This window comes from Camelus bactrianus, chromosome 32 (assembly GCF_048773025.1).
Source record: "Camelus bactrianus isolate YW-2024 breed Bactrian camel chromosome 32, ASM4877302v1, whole genome shotgun sequence".
Lineage (NCBI taxonomy): Eukaryota > Metazoa > Chordata > Mammalia > Artiodactyla > Camelidae > Camelus > Camelus bactrianus.
Window position 1 is genome coordinate 13,319,146 of NC_133570.1, and position 19,252 is coordinate 13,338,397.

The window sequence follows — 19,252 nt, forward strand, 5'->3', positions numbered from 1 at the left end:
TAACTCTGGCGTGGGATAGAGTGACGATACCAGAGGGGTCAAAGATAGAGGTGAGACAGCATCCGAGCAGACAAAGCTAGAAATAAAATCCAACATCATTAAGGGTTGGTGAACCGAACTCACAACACTTCTGGCACCAAATGTGTGAGTTTTTCCCTCACAGCAACCAATTCTCCAATGTGGGGTCCTACAATTCATTTCAATTCAGAACCTGTGTCAATACTCCCCAGGCTTAAGAGTTCAGTCCCCCAAGACGGCCCTCACTTCAGTCACAAGTACTGGGTCCCCGAGGTACCACACACATATCTGACTCGGCTGCCAACTGGGAGTTCCCACAACCCGTCTCCCCCATGTTCGGTAGTTGGCTAAAATGGCTCAGAGAACTCAGGAAAACAGCAAACTTAGGTTTACTGGTTTATTATGAAGACACCTCAGGAGCAGCCAAATGGAAGAGGTGCACAGGGCAAGGTTTGGGGTGGGGTTGGGGTCCAGGGAGCCCCCATGCCCTCTCCAGGCACACCACCCTCCCAGACCTCCATCTGGTTCACCAACCTGGAAGTTCTCCAAGCCTTGTTCTTTGGGGAATTTTATGGAGGTGAATTACAAAGACATGCTTGGAGTTCAAGGTTTTAGGGGGCAAGAGCCACCCATTCTCCCTGCTCAGCTCTGCAGTAAACCTTTCTCTGCTCAAAAAAAGGGCATGCTTGATTTAACCACTGGCCATTGGTGACTAGCTCCATCCCCAGCCTCCCTCCCCTCCCCAGAGGTCGAGAGGCGGCGAGCTGAACGCTCCAATCCTCTAATTATGTCTTGGTCTTTCTGGCGAGCAACCTTCGTTCTGAAGGTCTACTTATCTCATTAGATACAAATGAGACAATCACCACTCCAGAGATTCCAAGGGTTTTAGGAGTTGTGCCCCAAGAACCGGAGAACCGGAACACATATTTATTTCCTATTATATCACAGTTGGCAAATAAGTGGACACCCGAGGGTATCTCATAAACTTCTGATGGGAGGGGAAAACTGGTCCAACCACTTCCGAAAACTGGGAGTTTCTATTAAAGCTGCATCCCCTTCTACCTTCAGAGCCTAAGCCTCTACTCCTAGGTAGGTGCCCAAGAAAAATGCAAAGATACACATATGCAAACATCCATAGTCACCCTATTTGAAACAGCCAAAAACTGGAAATAATCTAGACATCCAGCCAAGTAGGATGGATAATAGTGTTACCCTTATACAATACTGTAAAATGCAACATTGACAGGGACCAGTCTACAACTACGTGTGGTAACGTAGGCGACTTTCACAAACATGAGATGTGCTGAAAGAAGCCAGACACAGGAGGGGACAGTCAATTCAACTATGATGCGACCTATGCATACCTAAAAATCACTCCCCTACGCAAAACTGCTCAGTAAAAACCACAGGGCTTATGGGGAAATGGAGTGAGAGAGACAACACTAAGAAGAACAGGAAACTAGTAAAAATGGTAAAACAGTTTTACAAACGTTAAGTGTTTTTCTTTCATTCATAAATACTACAATAAATACGGCACTTTGGAAGAATCCTGAAGTTTGCTCATGGAAGTGGCATCAGAGGGTCTGCAGCCTGTGGGTTCTTGTGGAGTGATGGAAGGGGGTTGTCTGAAACAGGAAAGTCGTAACACCAGGTGTGGATGAATGTGGCTCATTACAGACAGTCAACAGAGGAGGGAGCAAATGCTTGGGGTGAGTGCATTTTGTGTATTCTTCTGCTGGGGGCAGTTTTCCACCTTTATTTGGTGCTTCACCCAACAAAATCACACGTAAGTCAATGCAAAACATTGACGCACACGCTGTTCTCTCCTATATTAATCACGCTGCAACAAATGTGCAAGTTCAAAACAAGCGTTATAGCAGAATCGACTGTACCTGTTGGATGATTCCACTTTGTATAAACTTTAAAACCAAGTAAAGCCCTATCTGTGTGTGAGTCAGGAGAGTGGTTACCCTTGGATGGAGTAAGGCCACGACCAAGAAGGGCAATGAGGAGGCTCCGAGGGAGCTGGGGATGTTCTGTTTCTGGGTGTCAGTTTCATTTTATGAAAACGTTACCGAGCTGTGATCGTCACCATACTTGCACTTTGCTATATGTATGTCAAACTACAATAAGACATTTACTATGGATGGATGGATGGATGGATGGATGGATGGATGAATCAATAAGAGAATCTAAACAAAGCAGCAAGAAAAGACGACTAAGTGAGAAACTGTCCTCATCTTCTCATGGAAGACAATGGTGGCCCAGACCAGGGTGTAAGCAGAGTGGATGGAAATGCTGCCTAGAATGTAGATGCCATGATGTGACTGATGGAGGAAAACTGAGAGGTTAATAAGAGTCCAGGGTAACCCCCAAGTTCCTCTCCGGGATGAGGGACCAGACCAACCTCGAGAAGGGAAGCACCCATTTTAGACAAATCTCTTAGTGCTTCATACCCGTCCGATTTCCCTGCAACTTTGGACAGAACTGATCAACTTGGGAGCAAGCTCACTACATCACTACCGAACACGCCGATACTTCATCGGGTCCCCGGAAATCTGCCGCCTTTTTTGAAACAGAATAGTGATCAATTTATGTAATTTTTATGGACATAACTTCATGATTTCACTGAGCAAGGACCACAGTGAGAGAAGTGGGGTTTAATGGGATCTTGGCATCTTTTGCTAGAACAGAGAGAATGTTCGTAAGTGTGCCAAACTTCCAGGCAAGGTGACATCCGTTTGTACTCCTCTCTCCACCTTTAGAAAGTCATCACCCTGCCTGACCCGTCCCCATATGGTAACTGGTCTGGATGGTAAAGTCTTAAAGTTGGAGACTTATAAAGGAGGACAGGAAATCAAAACCACCTCTGTTTCACAGTTTGTGATGACGATACTGCTCCACGGTTTCGAGTTTAGAAAGAGGTCTTTTGTTTTGTTTTTTTTTTTTTTAATTAGTTTTTAACAGCATCTGCTCTTATTTTCTATACTGAGAAAAACTCTGCAAAGATTCAAGCTCAGCCTCTTACTTAATCATCTTCTTGATGGGAGGAATAAATGACTTTGGAGTCAACGTGCCCGGAGCATCCAAACTCTTTCTCAGCTGGTGCATTTCGAGTCTGAGTAACTAAAACTCGCAAACTCCCTGGGGGCCCAGGACTTATCTTTCGTTATCTCCTGTAAAGGGCTGAACAGACTGCGGGTATTCAACAAGTAATAAATAACGCTGTATTATATATCAATACCAAGTGCAGTCTGGTTGGGAAAAGCCGATTCTGATAAAATCAAGGCCCACGCATCACCCAAGCCTTGGATTTCATCCAAATGTGACCTCGTGGGAAGACTTTGAAAATTGAGAGGAGGGATGCGCATGTTGCCTTGAATTTCCTGTCCATATTCATGCCCCTTAGAACTGGAAGAGGAGGGTTTTCTGTAACAGCAGAAGGATCTTTTTTCTTTCTACATATTGCTGATGATTCCCTAGGTCTGACAGCTAATTGGTCTTCAATTAACAGCTACTGAATAAATAATAATAGCTAATATGTATGAAGTACTTATTTTGCGTCAGACACCATGATAAGGCTTTACAGGAAGTGTCTCATTCAACCACCACATCAATACAGGGGGTAGGTTCTATTACTAGCCCCATTTTACAGATGGGAAAACAGAGGTTCAGAGAAGTTTAGTCACCTGCTCAAGGTCACTCAGCTAGTGAATGGTACAGCAGGATTGTAACTCCAGCTCAGAACCACTCCACTGTACTATCTCTGTAAATCAAATGTCTCATCAATTGAATATACCAATTTTTGTGCCTGAGTTTAGCAAAAAAAAAAAAAAAATTCCTGAAACTCAAGAGTTTAAAAAAAAAAATCTAGCCAAATGATTCTAATGAGCGCTTAAGTCTCAGAGGAAGTGGTAGATATTCATGTATCTCAGTTGCTTTGCCCTGAACATAACCAACTCCTTAATGTCTCAGAAACTTGGAATTGGGCGTTAAACTTCAAAGATTAGTTAGTTCAATCTCTTACCCAACAGCAGACTCCCTCCCATGGAAAGGTGCCGCCTCTGTTTACATGCCTCCAGGGACGGGAGGCTCACTACCTCAAGGACCTTAAAGCACTGCCCAAGGGGGAGGTTGCTCTTTCCCCACCTTTTAGACCTAAACAAGAAACTGAACCCTCCAGAGCCTAATGCTAAGGGAAATAAGTCAGATAGAGAAAGACAAATACCACGTGGTATCACTTACATGCAGAATCTAACAAAGCCAAACTCACAAAAATAGAGTTGAGTGGTCTTTGCCCGCAGCTGGTGGGTGAGGGAAAAGGGGAGATGTTGGTCCAATGGTACAAACTCCCAGCGATACGATGAGTAAGTCCTGAGGACCCAGTGGACAACATTGTGACCAGAGCTGACAGTACTGTCTTACACTCTTGAAGGTTGTTAAGAGACTAGATCTTAAGTGTTATGACCAGACATCAAAAAGAGGTAACCAGCTGAGGGGATGGAGGTGCTCACTGACCTGAGTGTGGCAATCATTCCACAACATTTACGTGCCTCAAATCATCACCTCGTACACCTTAAACTAATGCGTGTTCTAATGTCAATAATATCTCAGTAAAGCTGGGAAATAATAAAGCAAAATAAAATAAAATAAATCAACACACAGCACATAGATTAACATATACAAATCATCAGACAGACAATAGACAGAAAGACAGACACCCAGACAGCCACGCAGACATTTGTACAGACACATGCATGGACCCACACACGCAGAGACACACACAAAGACACACAGGAAGCAACAGCAATCCCACAACTATGGCTCTGTTACCTTGCATGCAGCCAGCCTCCAACCCTCCGCACCCCAGAGCCTCCCCCTCGCCCGACAACCCCCAAGTTCGGAAAGTTGGGCCGGGGAGGCGGTTTGATTGGCTGAGACCCCTTCGGTGGTTTTATTTTTCCGAGTGCGGTTTTGAAGAGACATGGGAAGTAATGAGAGGAAATAATTTTGTTCACTGTTGAACAACCAGAGGACACCGTGGCAATGTGTCTAACAGATGTGTGTGTGGGGAGAGGGTTTCTAGGCATGATGCTGTGCTCCGTTCTCTCTCCAAAGATGGGGAATTCAAATTGGCATTTTTTTTTTTAAGGGAAGGAAGCAGGAGGAGAGCTTGAACCCACTCCAGGGGTGCATTAAGTTGGACAGCCCCGAAGCACTGGTTTCTCCAGAGAAGAATCACTGGATGCAGGCTGATGTTAATTCCTCGATTTATATAATATCACGGAGTCGGGTTTTCTCTCCCCTTGACCCCCAAAGAACACAAAAACTTTGGACAAAATGAAAATCACTTTATGGTGTCATCCAGATGAAAGCGGAATTCTGGCTGCCTTTGGCTCAAGAATGTGGTATCAGACCTGTCCGGGCTTCCTATAAAATCCAGCCTCGGTGTCCCTTCCGTGACAGCCCCCCCCCCCCCCGCCCTCGCTGCCTGCTAAATGTCCTCGCCTTCCAATGCAGTCTTCCAGCTCTGATGTTTTAGGTCAAGGATGCTTTATCTTATCTCTGGTCTTTCAGCTCAGACCTCACTAAAGAGGCTTCTGCCAGGAGCCAAGGTCATGCTCTTTCTCCCTGGAGAAGCCAACAGCTTCCTTTAGTCCACAGGCGTCAGCTTAACCGAAGATCACAACTGGCTGCGTGCGAGCTGCGTCCAGCCCCTAGACCTGTTTTATTTGGCTCACAGAATGTTGGCTCAGACAGATATATTTTTTAAAAATTGAACCATTTGCCAACATTGAAAAATCAGATGGTTTCACAGAAGAATTCTAGTTTTGCAGCTTTTCTTGAAAACTTGAAAGTTCTGGCGACACTCGGCCTGCACTCCTACAAGGTTATCTTGGCTGGAGCTAGAGTGGCGGGTGGTCCCTTGAGACAGGATGCTGCATTTTGCCGCAGTCCCCACCACTCCCTATTGTCTCCTTACACTGTGTCTCAGTGACCCTCGCTCTTTATCACTGATCTCTGACTGTTGTTTTACTTACAGAAGAATTGAAGGGATGGTAACATAGGTCCTGTACCCACTTCTCTTTCAAAAGTAGAGAAATGAAGGATCATGATGGTGTAATAACAAAATAAAAGCTTAACACTTTACTTGGGATAGTCTAAGCTCATTATATGACTTAATGCATTTAATCCTCTCAGTTCTCTAAGAGTTGGTAAATGGATGTTATTTTGTTGGTACTGGTGATATTGCTATTGTTAATTACCATTTTAGAGAATGAGAAACTAAGAGAAATTAAGGTAATCAAGGCAGGCCATGTTTCTCAGGGAATATGGTGCCTATTTCTTTGTGGAAATGAAACTATCCTATATACCATTTTAAACCTCTCACATTTGTCCTTTCAGATCCACCCTTGCCCACCCTACTCTCTGCCCCTGGAGATGGATCCTTATGCATCTGTATGGGTTCCTTCTTTGGCTTCAAGTTGGACTTGGTCAACAGGAGAAATAGGGAGGAAATACGGGTATGAATGAGCCTGGGGTATGCATTCCCCAGCTCCCTCCCTGCAGGGTCAAAGAGTCATTGCAGGTTGGCTGAGTCCCTCTACCCAAGGTCAGGGCTCCAGTCCAGGTCCTCTCCATAGGATCGCCCTCTTCAGTAACTTCTCCTTCAGCCCAGGGGAGGTAAGTGCTCCCACGTGTTACTAGTCTCAGGGTACATCACTACTCCTCTTGGTTTATCTTCTACCTCATGAGTTCCCCCTTCATCCTTCTCAGACGTCTGTAAACAGTCCCTTGAGTAACCTCCCATCCGATGACCCAGTCGGAGAGTGCCACCTGTTTCCTGCCAGGATCCCATCTGATACATCTTTGATCAGCTCCATTCAATTGTTTTGCTTTGTTTTAATTTTTTCACTTTAATTTTTAACTTTTTTTTTTTTCCCTTAATGGAGGCACTGGGGATTGAACTCAGGACTCCATGCATGCCAACCATGAGCTCTACCACGGAGCTGTACGTACCCTACACTCCCCAGTTTCATTCATCTGTGCTCCCTGCCTAGGCCTAGGACATATTTGAGTTTGACGTCCCTACACTAGACTTAGATTTTATAGAGCACACAGAAGGGGCCCAGTAAGCTTACCTGTGGCTCTCAGGAAACTATTTTTCGTCTACCACCAGAATTGGTAAGACCATCTTTGACTTAAAAAAAGAGCAATGTCTAGAATCATATCCTTGGGTTGAGAGATCATATGGGGTAAAGAAAAGAGCAGTGGAATCGGAGGAAGGAGCCCTGGGTTTTAGGCAGAATGCTCCCTTTCAGAAACACGGTCGCTCCGTAGACGCGGGGAGAAGGCGTGGCGGCCAGCTGGGACTACCCCAGACGCGGTCATGCAGTGCGGCCACAGGGTCTTTCCAAGCCCTGCGCCAGGAGGAAAGCATCTTGCCCAGATTACTGTCTTTCTACTCTGTTTCCCTGTTCAATACCCATCCCCGCCTCCCCTTAAGCCTTGGACAAATCTCCCTTACGCCCCCGAAATTTCCAGTTGTGCATCTCTGGCATGAATGTTTGTTTTTCAACAAAACTTCATTTAAACACTGTCTATGTGGGAGAGGAATGAGCGCCTATTTTAACAGAAAAAGCCATCAATATTGTTAATAAACAGCATGTTATTTGGCATCACTGGACCCTACAAGTCCCACCGGTCACTTGGCATTTCTATAGAAATATGTTTCTGGGTAACCCCACCGCCCCTGGCCAGGCCTCACTCACCAGCCTCTGAGATTAACGTTAACAATAATCCCATCGTCAAGCAGTGGATGAGATCAGGACTGTGTAAAGGAGCCCTTGGAAATGGAATCCTTCCTCGGCCAGAAGCAGAAAGCACGGGACCATGACTTCTCTCATTCTTTACTGTATGTTTGCTAAAGGCCCTCTCGTCGCCAAGCCCAGACCTGGGTCCCGGAGCTGCAGAGGGCAAGTGAGAGAGAGTCTCCTGGTTCTCTGGGGGCCCATGTTCTGGATGGCACCCACACCCCCAAGACCCTGCCTTGATGAAATTTCCAAAGTGCAGGGGAATCCCAGACAGAATGACCTCCCACAGTGATCTGTCCCCCAGCCTCGGCGCGGGGGCTAGGCAGACATGGGAGAAGAGGTGCTAGCAGCAGTGGGAACAGCACGTACAAATGCAGAGGTGGGAACAGCAAGTGCGCCCAGACGTCTACAAGAGGTTCCATATTGCTGACGGGCAGGTGTTCTCAAGGTCAGGTCCGTCATCCACCCACATTAGAACACAAGCTCGCTGAGGGTAAGGATCCTCTTGCTTTGTTCATGACTACGATGGCTGACACACACTAACTAGCTGCTCAATACATGTTTGTTAAATGAATGTATCCGCACATCTACTGAGAACTTTCTAGGCGATATATTCTAGTAGGGAGTTCACACTGGACAGAACACAGGTCCAGCTCTCCAGGTGTTCACAGGCTGGGGGAGAGGGTTACAGGTAAGGAAATGGATAATTATGACACAATGTGATAAATACTGAAATATGGGAGCTGCTGGGATGGACATTGGGTGAATGAAGTAAGAACCCTGGAGGCAGTGACATCTCAGCAGAATTGACCAGGGATGGGGGGACAGGGATGGACACTCAAGGCAGTGGGAACAGCCCATGCAAAGGCCTGGAGGTGAGAAAAAGCAGGATAGGATGGACGGATGGAGACAGACGGCCACCGGAGTACACATGTCACAGAGAACGGTCATCCAGCCAAGGCACAGAAGATAGATCGACTGATGGACAGATGGACCAAGACTGACAATAAAAGTTCAATCACTATTAAGAGGTCAACTCCAATAACCAAATCAAGAGCCATCAACCTGGCCCCCAGGTGTTCTTGCTTGATAAGGACACATCACCTTTATTAATTACCAGCCACTGGGCTCAGGTGCTTACTTTTCAGCCCTAAGATGTGGGTCCCACTTTTATCCCCATCGTACAGGTGAGCCAACTAAAGTGACTCCCAAACAGGAAGGTTCAGAGGACCCAGCCACACAGACAACTGAGATCTGAACCCAGGACCACGAGAGCAATGGAGGCATCTTGTGGCCAGAGAGGGCAGGCAAAGAAAGATGAAGAGGGGTGAACTGAGGAGGGCGACAAGGAAACTGGGTTCCTTTACCCACCTGCAGGTCTTTCTGGCTCATCAGATGCAAACGAAGCCCGGGATGGAACCAGCACAGGTAATTAAGATGGAATGAAGGTGGGGATGGGGGAACAATGAGGCGCATTCTCCACCACCTGGGGCATGGTGGTTGCCATGGAGCCCAGTCAAGGTGATGCGGCCAGAGATCAAAGGCCTCCCCGTGATTTTCTTCTCTGTTGGAGTTTTAGGATCAACTGTTGTTAAGTCCTGAAGAATGAGAGAACACAGCTCGTTGTCCCAGCTGGAGGACAGACAGTTTCTCAGACCTGCTTCTGAAGCTGGGATGTAAGATGTGGCCGAGTGGGGACTATTTGTGTCCTTCAGTGATTCTTTTCTGTTACCTTTAATTTTCCTTACACCAAGCTTGTTGTCAAAAACTCCAGCGATGGCTACGAAACAGATATGCATTAAAAGGAAAATTCTCTTCCACCCAGTGGAAGCCTCTGATAATTTACTCTTTCTAAAAAGAGACCCAAGAAATTGAAAGCTTTGCTTGTTCCCTGGGACATCTGGGTCTATCTTTGGACAAGGGGAGGAAGGAATCTTCACTGTATATCCTTTGATACGTTTAGATTTATTTTTAAACTTAAAAATATCAATAAACTAAATAAAATAATAAATAGAATTTTTTAACTAAGATAATACACACAAAATTAACGACCTCTGAAATAGGTGGTTATGTCTTTTACAGAATGCTTTTCTCTTTGTATATAGAAACAGAGATATGCAGCGTACACAGTTGTTCAACAGTGAAAATCTATCTCATCCTTGTTAAAGGTTTGGTGAAACTCCGTAAGAGCATGATCTATTTAATCCATTTCCTTTTCTGTAAAAGCGAGACTGAAACGCTGCTATTCCAGTTTCATGTTTCCACCAGGGTCATTCCAAACGGAAAAGGACCAAAGTAGCTCCCTCACGATTTCAACCCAGGTCAACTCAAAGCCTGAACATTTGGACAACTGAGTCAGGCAGGCTTATAACCTGGTGCACCGACGCAGGAGCTCCATAATCAGTCCCCTTGGGCTCAAACCCAGGCTCAACCCTTTACCGTCATGGGGTCTCAGGCTAAATCTCAATGTTCTTATCTTTGAAAAAGGCACTGGAGTGCTTACTTCATAGAGCATTCCTTGAGAAGTACATAAAAAAAATCCACACACAGGACCTCGGCTGTTGCCTGGAGGAGAGAATTTAAGTGCCCGGAAAATGATCAGCATCAGTGTCATGATCATTATCACGTGACTTCCTTTAGGATGACCATGAGCCCCCTCTTCTCCAGCCACTCACTCAACACATGTCAACTGAGTGCCTAGGACATGTCCAGCCGGGGTCCACCCTGCCCAGGGAGAAAGGCACACATCAAAGGGAAAACTTCAGCCAGCTCTGGCTCCAGAGCCCAGGATTTCAAGTTACACCTCTGATCTGGGGCTGCCCTAAATCGGCAGGGCCCTTCCAAAGAGAAAAGGGGAAAAAATAATAGTAATGATAAACTCACCTAGGGTTCAAAGCCAGAACACAGTACTTGTTTGCAGATTCTATGCTCAAGAGGTTTCCGTGCATCATCTCATTTCATTGTCAAAATAAGCCGAAAGGCATGAAGTGTCAAGATCTACAGGATACTGAGGAGCCATCAGAGGCTCAGAGAGGTCAAGGGGCTTCCCTGAGGCCACACAGCTAGTAAACAGCCAGACCAGGAGTCAGACCATAAAGAGCATGCTCCAGAGCACTCTGCCGCCCACAAGTCAAAGAGCAAAGACCCCTCACCCCTGGGGAGGATCTGGACTTCCCTTCTCTAAGTCCTGGCAAAGGCCACCGCACAAAGCACGTGCAGGAACAACAGAAGACCAAAAGTCCAGTGGTTAGCTTCCGCCTGGGTGTGCTCTGGGGCAGCGCACACAGGCGGCAGGACGAGGGGACACAGAAACCCGAATCACTCAGCATGCGGCCTGGGACACAATGGATGACATTGTAGGTGGAGGCAGCTGAACCTGAGTGCGCCGGGGCGCTGGCCACATCTCTCTCATTGGACCTGAAAGCCACATTCCTACAGTTTCCCCAGGTTGCAGCGAATTCCTCCGGCTTACGAAGCAGGTACGACCCATCTTTTTGATATAAAAACAAGAGGCTGCGTGCCTGGGCCAGGCTGAGACCTAACAGAAAATAAAAAAGTCAGCAACACAAAGGCTATCACCTCAAACACACATCTGGAAAGCATTTTCTATTGATAGAAAAATGAATGTGTGGATAATGCATATGGGGATTTATGAATCTGGTGTATTAATCACAGAGGTCACAGCGAGAAAGAACCATTCTTACCCCAAAGCCAGCCCCCTGGATGCGCTTTCGGATGACTCTGGGGCTGACCTAACCGAGGCCAGTGCTTCAAACACACACCCTCTTCTCCACCAATCATGACTCCAAAACCCAACCAGGCTGAATACTGACTCGTTTTCTCTGCTGTCTTGGAGCGAGACCATTCGAAAATAGAATACGCTTGTGAGATCTGCTGATTCTGGTCCCTTCTAATGAGAGCTCTTACTTGACCGAAAGCCAGATTTCTTGGAAAACTGTGTTTTGGAAGAGAGCTGGTTGGTTTGCACGGCTTCATTAAGACAGGCAGTAACACAAGGAGTGGGTGGTAGGAGAGAGGGGTTTGGGCTATGAAGTCACAAGTCAAACAAAATCATTGTTGAGTCTTTTCCTAGACGTTCCTCGGATCTAGGATAGAGGGTGACGGTAGCAAACTGATGGGCTCTTGCAGCCCATCACTCTGTTTAAATAATATTATGCTCCATTTGCTGGACAGCCAGAGCATCAAGTGAAAAATGATGAGATGTCTGAGATAGTCTTTAACTACTGGGTGATGTAGGAGAAATTCAGTTAGGTGGACGCACGGTGTCTTTCAGAACAGCTTTAAGCATTGAAATTCAGTGGAGCTAACTGGCATGTGCATGTCTCAAGTAGCAGACTCTGGAGCTGGGAGCAAGAGAGTTAATAGGATCATCGTGAGGATGCCTGAAATTTACTTTGGGAGGGTGGCAGGGGCAAGGAGATACAGACCTTCAAAAAATGTACAGTCATTCTTCAGACTAAAAAGCCAATGCTCACTGAAAGGCTAGGTAACCTACCACAGATGTTAAGGCACCATGAACAAAAACAAACTCATGGTCACACAGACAGAAAGGGATTTTTCCATCAAGCTGCTTCTCACATGAGTAACTTTATTTGGTTTGTTCTTGGGCAAAGAGCAGCAAGGAGCTATTTAAGAAAGGTTGGTTATTGTATCAGTTAGGATGGACCAGGTTGTGCTACAGTAACAAAGAATCCCCAAGTATCTGTGGATTACATCAATAAAGTTTTATTTCTTGTTTTATCTATGTTTTCTTTTGAAATTAGCTGGGAAATCCGTTTGGCATCATCCACTTTTGGGGACCCAGGCTGAGGCAGGAAGTAAGAAGTCAGAAGCCACTATCAAAAACATTACAGGTCAGCAGTGACCCATCACAGACATCACATCACGTGCTTTTTAATGGCCAATGCAAGTCCCATGGCCACTTTACAGGACTGAGAAAGCATCCTACCATTTGCTCAAGAAGAAGGAGCATGAAAAATACTTGGTGGGCAACACTATTTTTTAAAAAACAACAATAACAGATGATTTTTTCAAGAAGATGACCTGGTAAGACCCTAAGAATCATGCCTAGCACTTACATACCGTTTTACAGTTTATGAAGCACTTTTACCAATACCGCATTTTACACCTCAAAGCACTTTTTCAACATGGCAATTTTTTTTGTTTGTTTAAAGGAAGAAAACCTCACTAAAGCCAGCTCAATTAAAATATGTATCATTTATTCATTCAAGAAATATATTTCAAGCACCTACTAGGTGCCAGTAATCGTTCCAGGTGCGAGGGATAAAGACACATGAAGTCCTGTCGTCTTGGAGGTTATAATTTAGTAAGAAAGACATATGATAAGCCAATAAATAAATAAAAAACAGAGTATCATTGTGATGGACACACTCTACGTTACCCCGTCCACGATTCCTGCCTCCCGAAGTTTACAGTTCTGTATAATTCCCTCCCCTCCAGTGTGAGAGGGACTCATGACTTGTTTCTAACTAATAAGAGACTACAGCAGTGGTGGAATGTTATTTCTGCGACCTTACAGCAGATCGTCTTGCTAGCTGACTCACTCTGAAGTGAGCCTGCTGGCCTGATGGAGCAGGCATCTGCGCAAGTCAACTGCAGGCAGCCTCCAGGAGCCGAGAGTGACCTCCAGCTGACACTGAGCGAGAAGCGGGGGCCCTCACTCTTATGACTACAAGGAAATGTCTTACTCCAATAATCTTAGAGAGCCTGGAGGCAGATCCTTACCCAGTCGAGCCCTCAGATGAGAATGCAGTCCGGCCAACACTTGAATGGCCTTAAGACCTTAACCAGAAGACTTAGACTCCTGACTCTAAGAAACTGAGATAATAAATGTATGTTGTTTTAAGCCACTATGTTAGTGGTCTTTTTTTTTTTTTTAATACAGCAATAAAAAATTAGCACCATCACTACAGATAGTAATAAATGCTATGAAGAAGAACTAAAGGTAAAGGAATAGAGTGCGGGTGGAGAGTGCTTTTGTGGAGTGGTCCAGAGATGGCCTCTCTGATTAGGTGACATCTGAGCACAGATCATTAAGAAGCTATGTGGAAAATCTGAGGGAACAGTGTTAGGAGGAAAGAGAATGGCAAACACATGGTTTCATTAAGGAAGAGGAGAGCTGGTGTATTTGATGAACAGCAAGGAGGCAAAAGCGGCTGGAGCCAGCGGTCAAGGGAAGGGTGGCAGGAGCCAATGAGTCAGTGGTAGGATCATCCAGGGCTTTGTGGTTCACAGTGAAGACTCTGGATTTTATACTGAGTGTATTGGGAGGCAATTAGGAGGATACAATAAGGTTCATGTTTTTAAAGAGACTTCTCTGGCCACTATGCTGAGAAAAGACTGAAAAGGAGGAAAGATGGGAGGTGTGGAGACCAGACAGGAGGCTGTGGTCATTGCCTCTGTGAAGCACTGGAGGCCTGGACTAGGGTGCAGCAGAGATGAAGAGAAGCCGTCTGAGTCAAGGTTTTCTAAAACATTCCATGCCGAATGAGGTCTAAAGAGGGCAGTTTTCTAGGGCATCTCATGGAAACCATGAGTAGGATATTTAGTGGGGCCTTGGGGAATACTGGGGGCATTGGTGTCCGCTTTTTGGCCTCATAAAATACAGCTGCTATGAACATGTGTATACAAGTCTTCCTTCTCACACACGCCTTCATCTCTCCTGGGCAAAAACCTAGGAGCAGAATGGCTAGGTTTACATAAGGTAGCTGTGTGTTTAACTCTTTAAGAAACTCCCACCCTGTTTTTCAAAGTGGCTGCGCCATTTTACATCCACCCCTGGCCCCGCCAGCAGCATATGACAGTTCCAGTTCCTCCACATCCTCACTAACACTTGGCATGGTTAGTATTTTTTACTCATTCATATTTAAGGACTCAATATATAACTGATGGAAGAGGGGGCTGGGGAAGAGAAAAGTATTTCTTCTGCCATCCCAGAGGCCCAAAGCCATGGACCACGAGGGCTAAGATCTGTTGAATTTAAGGAATTTCAGGATACCTAACCTGGTGTATCAGGACAATGCTAGCTGCTGTAACAAATAAAGGGGAAATGCTGGTGGCTTAACGCAATGGGATGTATCTTCTGTTCACATACAGGTCCAGGGTGAGTATTTCTCCACAGGTTGCTTCAGAAACCCAAGCACATTGCATCCTGTGTGTCTACCACCCCTCAGTCCCCTGCAGTCCTTCACTGCACAGAGGAAAAGAGTGAAGCCATTCCATTGCTTTCTAAAGTCTCTGGTCCAGGAAGGACACACAGTTGCTCCTACTGCATGGGTAAGAGCCAGTTTCCGGGCCCTACCTGGTTGCAGAGGGGCAGGAACAATCAGCCCTCCTAGTCACCTCCAAGTGACAACTCCTCTCTACAAAAATGACAGGAAGTCACAGATTTTTGTGAGACACCTGACCATCTCTGCTAGACCCACACCTGCCACATCCCAGCCCCAGGAGGACTGAGAAGCAACCGTTCTTCTGGACTCCAGGAGCCAAGCTCACCCAGAATCAGCCAGACACCGCACATTGCAGGCATAGCTTTCCCATGACTACACTCACAGGTCTGCCCAGCCACTTCCTGCTGGCTCCCCCAAGACTTCTCAGTTCTCCCAAACAATTTTAGGGGCTCAACCACAACAATTTTACAACTCTTGACACAACCAGCTCTTGGGGCCAAAACTTTGTGTTAGTGTTTTCTGTTCACAGGAAAGTGGGTGGGTTTACGTCAAGTCCCTACAAGGTTGGGAATGAATTCGTGTTTTGGTAAGCGCATTGCGGGGGAAGTCCTTCCAGAGGCAGGGATTTCCAGATTCCCTGAAAAGGTGAAGCTAACTAATAATAAAATGCAGTCCTGTACTGTGCTGAGCCCTCGATGTGTACCTTTGATATTTTTTTGCAGTAATGCTGCATCGCTACACCAATTTCATGGGTATATGACAAAGCCTAGTAAATTGACTTTTCCAGTGGTCACTTGGCCACTAGCAGCGCCAATTTCTGACCCAAAGCCACCTCTTGCTTCTCTCTGCTCTGACTCTTTCTCTAAGTAAACAAGTATCCTGGGCATCTTCTCAGCCTGCTTGGAAGACGTGGTCAGACTCTCTGTTTGCCAATGAACTTGTCAGGGTCTTTGGGAAACTTTGATGTCCTACTTCTTCAGTCTCTGGTCAATATTTCACCTGGAAGGTGGAGGGAGAACCTGAGAGTGGCCACAATACAAGCATTTGAAGTGGGTATGACATCGGTGGGGCCGAGGAGGAACTGAAACTATCCTGAGTGATACCTCAAAGGGTTGCAGGGCGTGAGGAATCCTCTTCTAGATCCTGAAAGGGCCCCGAGTACATCCCAGCTGGAAGAAGTTTGGGATACATGTGGCCACTGCTGGCCTGACTCAACAATGTCCCCAAAGGAGGGACACCCTGGGGATAAACCCTCTGAAATTCAATGAAGGATGATGCAAGGACCCAAGGAGGTGCCATAGACACCCCAGACACTCTAGGAGTCAAAGGGAGATACTCACTCTGATGCCACCTTCAGTTATTCTCAAAATCCATTAGATGGTAAGATCCATGCATTTCAGGAACTACCACCCTAATCGTTTCCTTCAATAGAGTGGGTGCTTAATAAGTGCTGACTGAGTAAAAGAAAAAAAAAATGTTCAAAAATGTATGAGTAGAACTCAGCAGCCAGCTGAGGACTGACAGCTCCTATGTGGAAAGTAATAGTAATAGACAGCAGTTTTAGGGACCTACCATGTTTCAGATACTATGCTTCATGCTTTACATGCACTAGTTCATTTAATATTCTAATAACACTGTGAAGGGGGGACTATCACTGAATATACTTTACAAATGAAGAAACTGGTGATCCAGCAGGTGAAGTCATGTGCTCAAGGTCACATAGCTAGTAAGTGGCAGAACTTCCTAGGATATGAATTCAAAGCTGCCTGTCATCCAAACCTCTGCCACTTGGGTTTATAACTGAGTGAATGGAATCTTACTTAAATCCCTGTATTCCTGCCTGTGACTTGAAAAGTGGTTTGTAACGAACAGACACTCAGGGGAAAGAAATCTCAACAGACATCAACACCAAAGAGAGTAAATAGGCGGGATGGGGGCTGCCACTCCTCCCTCTCATGCACATGGCAGACATTGCTAATGGATCACCGTATGCTTTTTAGTTGCATTCAGTTTGAACCTCATATCCCTCGCAGATACATCAGTGAGGGTCTCCACTCCATCTGATCAGAGTTTGCTTTTGCATAATTTAAAAAGCCAGCCATGAGCCTCATTGTTGTTCGTTTAAAGGTAATGTGCCTTTTTTTTTTTTTCCTGACTGCTTTTAAGATCGTCTCTCTGTCATTAGTTTTCAGAAGTTTCATTATGCTGTCCCTCAGCGTGGTCGCTTGTACTTCATTGGCTTTGGCTTCATAGAGCGTCTCAAATGGATGGTTTAATGTCCTTCTCAGTTTTGGAAAATTCTCATCCAGCATTTCTTCAAACATTGCTCCTGCCCCATTCTCTCTTCTCTGTTCTAGGGTTCCAATTATACGTATCTTAGACCATCTCCTGGTTTCTACAGGTCTGTTAACACTCTTTCCTGTATTGCTCATCGTTAGTTTTCTGTGCTCCAACCCTGCATACTGATTTTCCACTGATCTCTCTCTTAGTTTACTAGCCCTCTCTTCAGCTGAATCTAATCAACTATTAGAAAGATCTATGCAATTATTATTTCAAATATTACATTTTTTTCAGATCTAGAATTTCCCTTTGAGTTTTCCTTTTACAGATTTCAGAACTCTTTTGAAATCTGGTATCTTTTTATCAATTTTTAAAATACATTTATATACATATTTTTATATACAGCTACTAAAGTCCCGAATGGATAATTTCCCCACTTCAATCATATGAATCATATGAGTGTGTAGGCTTATCTGATAACTTCATTATCTTAATTACCTGTGGGTTTGTGTTTATTGTTTGGGTGTTTTTCCCTCTTGATTTTGGTCATTGGGTACTTTTTTTGCATGCTTTATAATTGGGGGTTGTATGGTGGACATCATGTGTAAAAAAACGGTTGAGGTTCTGGCTAATATTAACTTCCCGCAGAGAAGGTAGAAGGCAAATAAACCACAAGAAAACAAGCTTGATTCTACAGAGGGTTGGTTTTAGACTTTGTTGGGTTTGTCTAATTCAGTTTTTCTCTTTGTCTTAAGCTGTGGCATTTCCTCACAGTTCCGGACCCTCCTGAAAGTCAGGTGTGTTTAGTGGGTCTCCTTCACCTTGGCAGATACTGAACCCCAACATCTGTCTCCCCAAAGCACAATGTCTACTGCTGTCTGTGCTCAGTGCTTCAATGTCCCAGATGCTTCTGTCTTCTGGGTTTCTGGAAGTCTTGCTCCATATTTACACAGCTTGGAAGTCAGCAACCGTCTCAAGGAGAAACTGCACACACAATTTTGGGTTCACGTCTCTGTGGTTCCCTCCTTTCCACAATATGCCTCTCACGTTCCAGCCACTTTGGAAGCTCCAAAGTCCAACCTCCGTCTCCTCGGCCCAGCAAGATGGCCAGTTTTTGCTCATCATCTATTCCCCTCTACCATGAATGAACCAGCCTTTATTGAAAAAGCTGGGATACATTAAAGATCTTCTCTCTAGCATCTTATGCCCACAAATTCTATCTTGTGCCAGTATATTCCAATTCTTATAAACAACTGTTTCATGTACCTATGTCCAGCTTTTCTCAGTGTTTCTGGATGAGAGTTATTTTAATACAAGCTACACTGGAACTGGCTTTTTCCCTGAAGTCTTTCCATGCCTGGTTTGAATCCATCCCTATACTGTAATGGTCATGAACCCAGACTCTGGAGTTAGGCTGCCCGAATTCAAATCCCACTTCTGATAACTTCCAGCTCTGAGTCTGAGATTAATCACTTAGCCTCTCTGTTTCCTCATCTGTAAGATCAGAAGAAAAACAGTTCCTATCTCGTGGAATTGTGAGGGTTAAGTAGGACAATGCACTTCCAGCATGTGGGGCATTGTCTAACACATGGTGAAGAATTTATGTACGTGTCTTTATTGTTATCATTTCTCTAGGAGATGGGAAAGCAAGACCCACCTTGATACGTAACAAGTTAAAGGCAGAACTTAAGGCTCAAGTCTCCTAACTTTCTGTCCAAACATATGGAAACACATTGGCATGGAGATAGTATCTGCAAGAATATGAATTCCCTGGAACACCCATCAATATTATCAGTATAGAGCAGTTCACCTCTTTGGTAACCTTTCTCCAAGAGAGTAGAGTGTTGATGGTATGGGAAATAAAATAGGGAAATTCTGCTTGAGAAAAGATAAAGGAAAAGTCTGGTGCATAGGAGTGAGGACTACGAA

General features: G+C 45.2%; 1 long non-coding RNA gene across 5 annotated transcripts in view; it reads right to left on the reverse strand.

Annotated features, from left to right (window-relative positions):
- Nucleotides 1-19,252, reverse strand: part of LOC123619309 (uncharacterized) — a 578,093-nt gene that overhangs the window by 377,829 nt on the left and 181,012 nt on the right. The gene's annotated exons all lie outside the window — the stretch shown is intronic.